A 9,182-nucleotide genomic window follows, 5' to 3' on the forward strand; every position below is an offset into this window, starting at 1 on the left:
CGATGCATCAAGCAGAATACCCGACAGACCAAATTGGCTACTCTATGCGTCAAACTGAGCACCCGACTCACCAGACAGGCTTGTTGACACTCCACCAACGCCCAGCACACAACTAGTGTGTGCCCGGTCCGTATCGGCTACAGTGATACCCAGTGAGTCAGAGCTGCTAAATCTTGAAACGCCGAGCAACGTCCTTCAAATATGTCACGGCTTACACCGAGCTTGTACCATCTCAAGTCCAATCATCGAGTCGCATATCTCGCTGGCAATAGGTATAGCTGCCCGATAATTACGACTAGAGTCTCATCGATGCTAATCTGTGACCACCACTCGGCGAGCGGAAAAGTTTCTAGGGAAAGTGGATTTTCACTTGCGCTCTCGAATTCCACTGCCAAATGGTGTTTCGTTTCAAGATGGGAGAAGGCTTAAAAGTACTTGTTTTAGCCATACTGTGTGCTAAAATACTGTAGTGCCCAGTAGTAGATACTCTTTACATGATGTTTTCTAACTTACGTAGCACCTCAAACAAAGAAAGCATAAAGGCCGAAATAGCTATTTATCGAGATAGAGAAAGGATATAGGAGCTGCTTCTTTGGCGGACAGGATCGCAAGTTAGCTAATCACTGGTAATATCATGGAAAACTTACAGAATCAACTTTTTGGCACGGGTTTTTCGGATCAATCATTTGCGTCGAAAAGCGGCTTTCTAACTGGACGCCTAGAAGAGAGGATCCACAGGCACTCTTCAGCGTAGTTAGTAAGTGTGTGACGTTAAAAATTCCAAGTGAACTCTAGCTACTACTAGAAGTAGGAAGCTCCCACAAACGACCATTCGGGCGGATCTGAAGACCTTAGTTCTGCCCTTGCACCGGGACAGACTGGATCTTGCGAACTATTTATATTGACCAATCAGTGAAAAAAAGAAAAGTTACTCGCACCAGCAAAGCTAGCAGGTGTTGGCCCCAACAGCGAAAGGGTTCCAGACACGGGTAAGCCTTGTTTATATGAGGGCACCGAGTGTTCAGCACTCGGATCGATGCAATAAAAGCACTTCTAGCCGTGCAAACTGCTACAACAACGCCGTCTCGTAAGCCTCCTGATAGGAATCGGCTAAAACACACACAGTCTCTTGGCCGTGCCAGATGAGCCCTCGCTCCAGAGACCGACAGGCATAAAACAATTAAACAAGCTTGAGCAGACGCTTACCGTAAAACACGGATTCAATGCTACACTATTAAAAAGTTCAATTCTAGTATAAATTGCATAGAGGCGTGCGCACTTCTTACACCCGTAAAAACTTGTGTTCACTGCGCACCAACAATCTCACTTCCGCGCCAAAATGATACCCGCCCCCATTGTGCAAATGACACGGCGCCCGAAGAACAAAAACAAGTCCAAGCTGCGAGGGCTTTTACGCCTCGGAGAGGCCAGCTCAGTCGTCGCCTTGGCTGCTGAGCTAGGCGTTCACCGAACGACAATGTACCGGTGGATGCGGCAAAAAAATGCCCTTGCCAGTGCCGCACCAAACAAGTACTACGCCTCAGTACCAAGCCGCCAAAACCTCTACGTTAAACACCCGAATCTCGAGCAAAGGTATTATTATTTATGCATTAAATTCCAAATACTAGTAATTGTTCTAAAAGTGTATGATTAAGACTGTTGTCGTGGATTACAGAAATGCGCAAAAATCGATCTCTCTGTGTTTCAATGCAATGTCTGCTTCTAATGCATTCTAGGTTTGATGGAGAGCTCTTTACGAGTCGTTCCCGCGGTGCAAATATCGAGTTTTTGCGCCGCTTTCTCAAACGTAACAGGCTTTCTATCACACGCATTACTCATAAAGGCCGCAAGATAAGATCCGACATGGAGATAATGCTAGTAATACGGTTTATTTTTTTACTTCTATTTCTTATTTTGTGTTTCAGCTTGTTGCTTCAAAGTTTAGTCACTCAATTCAGTACGCAATTGAAGAGTGTGGAGCTCTTTCATATGCCACGGGCCCGTCCAAATACGGCTCTGTGCTCAACATGGATCAAACTGCAATTTACATTGACATGAATGGCAAGACAACAATCGACTTCGTTGGAACTCCAACTGTGGACGTCAGACAAGGAATTTTTTAATTACTAAAAATATTCAAACTTATTAATATTTTTTAATATTTTATTTACTGTGCGTATTGTAGGAAGTGAGGTGAATGGGTTTCGCTGTTCTGTATTTCTAGCTGCATCAGCCACGGGAGTTAAATTGCCCCCCCTCGTATTTTTTGCGGGCATTCCAGGCGGCCCGGTGTCACAGGACGTTTGGAATCCGTCCTTTGGACACTCATCATGCGAACACACTGTTCAAAAGAAAGCGTTTTGCAACGAAGCTGTGATGCAAGAGTGGATTCAACGCGTACGTACAATATCGGTTTATTTTTTTGTAATTATGAGTTTCTAAATTGTTATGGTACTAGATCTGAAAACCCTCAGTAGATGGCTGTAGGTTACTCCTGTTGGACAGCTTGAAAGTCCACAAGATGAATTCTGTTCGTACCGTGCTCGAAGAAGACTGCTGCACGCAGGTTGAGTTTGTTCCGCCGGGGATAACAGGGCTGGCGCAGCCGATGGACGTTGCTGTGATGAAGCCATTCAAGGATTATGTGCGGTAAGTTTTCGTTTTGCTTTATTATAAATATTTTCTAATTGTTATTAAAATGCAGAACCAGCTACTTGGCTTACCACATTGATCATGAGTTCCCAAAGACCCCACAAGAGAAGCGTCAACTTTTTCGCGCTTTGTAGCAGAAGGGTGGGCTTCAATCTCGCCGGCGACGATTCGAAAGGGCTTTGCCAAGAGCGGGATACTACCTACTGGGCCTCGCGATATAGAAGACCGCTTCAGAGTACTAACTTATGCAGAAGAAGAAGCACCGATTCTAGAAGTAGATCAAGAAGAATAAAATGGATACAATGAGTAGGAGGAATGAAACCTTTAAAGATTCGCCTTTTTGTTTTTGCACATCGTGTGATCTGCATTTTTAATCTTTGCTGCACTCGATCCGTGTGTAGCATTGGATCCGTGTTTTACGGTACCTTGACGCCGGACCTCGCTTTGTGCGCTTGAATTTGTCGGGCCGTCTAATAATCATTTTTGCGGTGAATGAGTGAGTGTGTGATTGATTGATTGAGTGAGTGAGTGAGTGAGTAAGTTAGTTAGTGAGTGAGTGAATAAACAATATCCACCAAGTCGATCCTGCTAGCACTTCCGCAGTCAAGTGGGGATGAATACCACGGGGGGCTTGCTACTTGCTTTTGCGTTGGTGGTCACTGCAATCGCTGCAATAACGTGTTGAAAGAGAGGGGGCCGTAGGATACAGCTGAAGCTAAAGGTTCTTCCTATAAGCGTGGAGCGCAAACTTAGCCCTGATGTCGGGACGAGCAATCTGCCGATGCGACTTTCATGCCATACGGGAGTTTGCAATATGAACGATGCCAATTTCACTGAGTGATCCATCGTGAGGTTATTTTGCCGCACGATGTGGTACTTAGCATGGCTTAATATTGTGCACATCCGTAAGCTGAGCGCTGAGATCAAGGGGTGCCGTGGTCTTCAAGTCATGGAGCACGCGAAAGCTTTCTAGACGAAGTGCTACCTGACGACCCTGCAGGTAAACCAGCAGCTCAGCTAAACACCAAGGCTGGGTACAGCAACAAACGGTGGCTCCGTGGAGAAAAAGCATATGCGTAAACTTGTACATGAGGGACCTTTCGAAGCGATTGGTGGTTTGTGGGATAGCGGTATCCATATCCTACAATCAGAAAACCACTGAAATTAACTTTCGAGACCAGATTATAATTAGATGTGGGATACACTAGTTGGACGATGCTAACATCAAATCTGAAGAGACTGTATCCAAATAAAGTTTTTTGCCCGTTTGAATTAGATCTTCGGTCAGAATGGACGATATACTGTACAAGGGGCTGGTCCTCGAGCACTAGTAGTGCTCGCTGAAGTTTTGGAAGATCTTAGGGACGCTCTGCTCGTAGCTTCTTCAGCGGAGCACGCGGAGCGACCATTAATTTCTGACGCTCGGCTCGACATCAATACGTACCCAGACGTCGACGCTCATGCAGATTTGGTCTCAAGTGCGATGAGCTGATGAGACTTGCATGTCTGATGAGCGTACCCAACGTTTTTATCTCAAGCGCGGGGACTCGGCTGTTGGGCGTCGACGTCCTCGCAATGCTCTGCTACCGACTTTCCCATCTAGGAAAGCTGTCTGGTATCCGGAAGCAGTTCGGTCGATCGGACACGTCCTGCACCGCGATTTGAATGTCTGATCCTACTGAATTGCTTTTCAACGTTTAATTTATTTTTACAACACAGACTGCTACCTCGACGATCAATGGAAGAATACTCTGCTCTTTAACGATACTTTGTATGCTGCTCGGCACCAGGCGTATGTACAAGCGGTAACAGACCAAACTAACGACCTCGTCCAAAAAAATCAATGTTTGTTTATGGAGCAAAGTAATTTATTTGCCACCCTGGCAAGCTTAAGCAACATCTTCAAGCCATGCAAGCGGCTCTCGACTGTATACCAGCTGGAGACAAAGAAAACCTTCTGAGGGTTTGTTACAGGGGACACAAGCGTCGCCACTGAGTTAACCTCGTAAGGTGTTTGCACTCCGGATGGTAAAAATTATCTTTGACTTTCAAATGCTGCTGTTCTAGCAACTGCAAGCTAGCTTCTTAACCACTTAACAATTTTTTTTTTCATTTTTGGTCCGATTGAGGGGAGACTTCGAGAAAGTGGACTCGTACCAAATCTTCAACGCAACGATCTCGTTAAGGATCTGGACGTCCTAATTTATGGTGATTCCGTGCATGGGATAAATGAGTTTCTCTGTAGTCCTTTTCGTAATGCTTACGTTTCAACCTCTGAAAGTGCTTTAACGAAGTTATGAATAAAAGCCGCGGTTTGATCGAGTGGATGTTTGGAATCGTATAGCAAAAATGGGCAATTCTCGACTGGACCAAAAAACACAAGATATTATTGACGCCTGTGTGAATGGTAAGAGTAGCGGTGTTGCTATTGTGCTTTGCAGAAGGAATGTCCTCCATTTTATAGCGTAGATTTAGCGCATAAAACCACGCGTAGAAATGAGATGCGAAGAGGCAGGCATCGATTTGTTTTATCTGTGATCGAGTTGTCATTTCAAAACGGCAAAAAGAGTCGATCTACAGGATGTGGATGTGGATTTGGTGGTTGATCGATCCCGAGCGGTCGATTTGACTGCCGTAACAGCCAGTCTATCTAGATCGATTTGTACTTTATAAATACCTCTATTTAATAAACGACCGCTATTTATTAGAACTCGAGCATCAGGCTAAGTAAAAAGGACAAAAGCATTAAAATGCACAAAAACTTATGCACTAGCATACACCCAAGGAGATGTTCAAGTCAGCAAGTACTTCGGCTGCGCGCCTCCAGCACTTGTGTAAGCCCCGTCATCCCAGTTACTCAACACCACAGAGTTAGCCGCAGTTTCGCTTGAGATGTTCAAGTAAGCTCATGATAAGCTTCGTTTAAATTTTCCTTTCTATGCAGCGTTCTCCTCGCTCCAGTCGACGCTCCCCCCTCTTCATTTCACGGTCCAACCGGTCTTTCTCGCGCTCTTGTCTCTTAGACTCAAGACGTTGCTGCTAACTTTCTTTTTGCATGTCAACAAAATTCTCGATAATTTGTGCTCTTTCCTCCATTACTTCTTTGAAAAAGTTATCCCAGTCAGTTTGACCCTTCCTGCGGTTTTGACGTACGATTCTTACTTATCCTCCGCGTCATGAGAATCGTCCGAGCGCGGTGATCGCTTGCCTAGTTAAACGCGCGTCACGCCGTTTGGCGCACCAATTCTCCAGATAACTGCTTCTCAGCGTGTTCAGCAGCATGCTGTGCGCGTGCATCCTCGACGTCGTTCACCTTAGCCAGGACCTCTACCATTAGATGTATGAAGGGCGTCTCTTTCTCGTCGGTGCCCGTTTTTTGTGCTGCCGTATTTTCCCAGCTATGGTGTACGTCATGTAGACGTTTAAACCTTGTTTACGCCGCTGTACCTTTGATGGAAGTCATGTTGAAATTATGACTTGCATTAAACTTGGCCGCACCTCATCCCACCGCCGTCTAATGTCACCATACCTGGTCGCATAGGGCTCGTCAGCGTTAGCCTGACCAACAAGAAGGGTTTATTCGGCCGGACCAAAGCGCTGGCAGAGCTTCGGTGTCTGGTCGTTATTACCGCCTGTGTTGAATTTTGCCACCACATCGTTGACATTGGTCTTGTCCTCACGACCCACCTTGCTCGAGGCCTCATCCTCGTCTGACTACGTCGTAGTTGTGGGAAAACCCACCATTTTGACCACTTGACTGTCCTTCGCCACCATGCCCGCCACGATTATCTCAAGGTCCAACATCATCAACATCCGACTCGCAGTCATCAGAACTACTAATAAAAGACATTGCACTCCGCGTTGCTCGAGCTCACCGAGAGGCGTTCACGTGAACTTTCAGCACCAGACGCTGTTGCCACGGGCGACTGCGTGGGCTCATTGGGAGGGCACCGCACCCATGACATCGTATCTTTGAGTGAGGAAGTCCTCTAAAGCCACACGAAGAACAAATAAAATTTATACGATGATCGGAGCCACCAACTATATAAGCTCACAGTAAATAATAGACGTAAAGGTTTCAGCAACCAACAATGATAATGGATAGAAGACGGATTCCGTTGGTTTGTGAGAAAGTGAGTACGAATGGATCGCAGTTGATGATAGACTGCTTTTGCTCACGTATCCCACAAACAACAAAAAAACGCTCTCTTCGAAAGGTCTTTATTCCGACGAGCACGAGGTCGGTTTGAAGGTTTATGTGGTCGGAATGAAAAATGACGCATCCATTCAACGAAAGGCAGCCGTAACACAGCCTCAATTTTTCTTATGAAACAGCTTTTAAAGTTTAATTTAAAGAAAAGAGCAGGCTAACCAAAGCTTAACTAATCTTCATGATTTGCTACATCAACAAGTTACGGCTTCGCTTAGCCACAATCGACAATATATTTCATGTGCAGCACAGCGACTGCCTTCAGGAGTGGTCGTGGATCCATGTTGATAGTAATTCAATTGTGTGAATGTACTTGTCCTTTTCCGTTTAAATTCCGGGAAAGAGCTGGAAATGCCCATATTTTTGCTAAGGCATGCGGTAACCCACTGCAGGAGACCAAAGTGCTTAAGGCTGGAGTTTGGCTAGACAGTGCCGAGGGAGATCGTTTTACTCGTAGATAGTGAAGGTTTCACGCGAGCAGGCCATTTTTTTGCTGTTGGGAATTTCTTAAGTGGGCCACAAGCATGTGCCTCTCTTATAATACGCTAAAATACCTTGAATCATGAGTCTCTGTTATAATTTTACAGTCTATAGCTGATTTGGCTTGATTTTAATAGGATAAATTCGGGAACGGATCAGACCGCTCTATAATCATGTTTCCTTTTATACCCGGCGCCAATAAAGCTGTTTTTGTCAAAATATTAAATTAGGCTCCTAACTAAATGCATTTTGAAGTATTTGATAAGACTACAAATTATATGACACGATGGCCGAGTGGTCTAAGGTGCTGGTTTTAGGCGCCAGTCTTCGGGCGTGGGTTCGAATCCCTCTCGTGTCACAATAATTTTGACTTTTGAAGATACAAACCATATCGTGATTTTCAAGGTTTTTGCCGCCTGTTTTAGCAATGCATTTCTGAGGGGTCCGATTTGTACCGTCGACAGGGTGGTTTATATATGAGCACTTTGTTTTTCTACAAACGACGAGATGAACGCGTACAGCTTGACCAATGACAATAACTCGCCACGACGATCGGCTGCAGCAGCGCAGTCGACATCAGTGCCACATTCGCCTACACCACCATGGTCAGAGACCTGGCCGTGCCCTGTGCCAGAAGCACTTAGTACTCCAACTCACGACGCTGGCTGCCACTCGCCGACCAATTGCCACACACGCGGTACAACATCACGACATAATCACTCTTGGGTAGCCACCATTTTTGCATTAAATGCGTGTATACACTTATGTTGCGTCTTGCTAGCGTTTTTTAGTCTGTACTGAGTTCGGGAAAACCTTTTTACAAAGCAGCTGCTCTACATTTTCCAAGCAATTTGTTTGCAATAAGAAAAAGCTAGCAATTTCAACCATATAAAATGAGGGTTTCGAGAGACCGTTTGCACCCGCAGCGATGCAAGGGCTGCAATGGTCGGCGCGTAGCCCGAAGTCGTTTTTACCAAAAAGGAGCTCACAATTTAAATCAGACACCGCGCCTGACCAACTCCGTAGACATGTGCCAACGCGAAAGTGTCATACCAATGGGCGGCTCCTAAGAGCTCAAATATCATTCTGGTCGTACTTGATCGAACATAAAACAGTCACGAGGGGATGTTTTTCGTACCAATTTTCCCAAAGGAGAGAAATCTGTACAGGGTGGCGGCCACCCCGTACAGATCGGTACAGGGTACTACGCTGCAAAGATACGTAGCACAAGTGAGAGAGTTATGATTCTTGTCATTTCGAGATTGGCGCTCTAAAAAGTTATGGACCCTCACCACGAAGCCTCCAGCTCGCAAGAGCAACGCTCCCAACGTCCAACAGCTTACGCGTACCGCTCGCGCAGCTCACGTCATCTCCACCGACAGCGCACGTAAGGAACGAGCAAATAGCCGGAGTCGGAGGACGAGCACAACAGAGGCGTACACCTGAACGAGCAGCTAGAGAGGCAATGGTTTTACGAGAGTCGGGGTAGACGGCCTGCTTAATTTGTTGGAAAACATAAAGCCGACAGGTCGTGATAAGTGGAAGACTGTTGCACGTCGCCACAAACCAGAAGCATCCTGGTGTCGATCGTACAGTGGAAAGCCTCCGTCGTAAATTTGCTAAACTGTACAAGACTTACCTGGGATCAGGAAAACCCAATATCTCATCCCAGATAATGTAGCTCGTGCCATCGTTATAGCTACTTCAATTACGGAGCGTGTTGACCTGTCCAGAGGTGACAATCTAATACACGACACTGCCGATGCTTTGAGGACGAAGAATCTGAAGAGGACGGTACAGAAACCGACTCTAGTAACGACACTGGTCTTGCCGGTCGCTT

General features: G+C 45.9%; 1 non-coding gene across 1 annotated transcript; it reads left to right on the forward strand.

Annotated features, from left to right (window-relative positions):
* The first annotated feature begins 7,622 nt into the window (after window positions 1-7,622).
* On the forward strand, window positions 7,623-7,700 carry PITG_25647. The gene has a single exon. It is a non-coding gene; the product is annotated as a tRNA-Leu (tRNA).
* Window positions 7,701-9,182: the final 1,482 nt, after the last annotated feature.

Source organism: Phytophthora infestans, genomic scaffold (assembly GCF_000142945.1).
Source record: "Phytophthora infestans T30-4 supercont1.3 genomic scaffold, whole genome shotgun sequence".
In the NCBI taxonomy this organism is placed as follows: domain Eukaryota; phylum Oomycota; class Peronosporomycetes; order Peronosporales; family Peronosporaceae; genus Phytophthora; species Phytophthora infestans.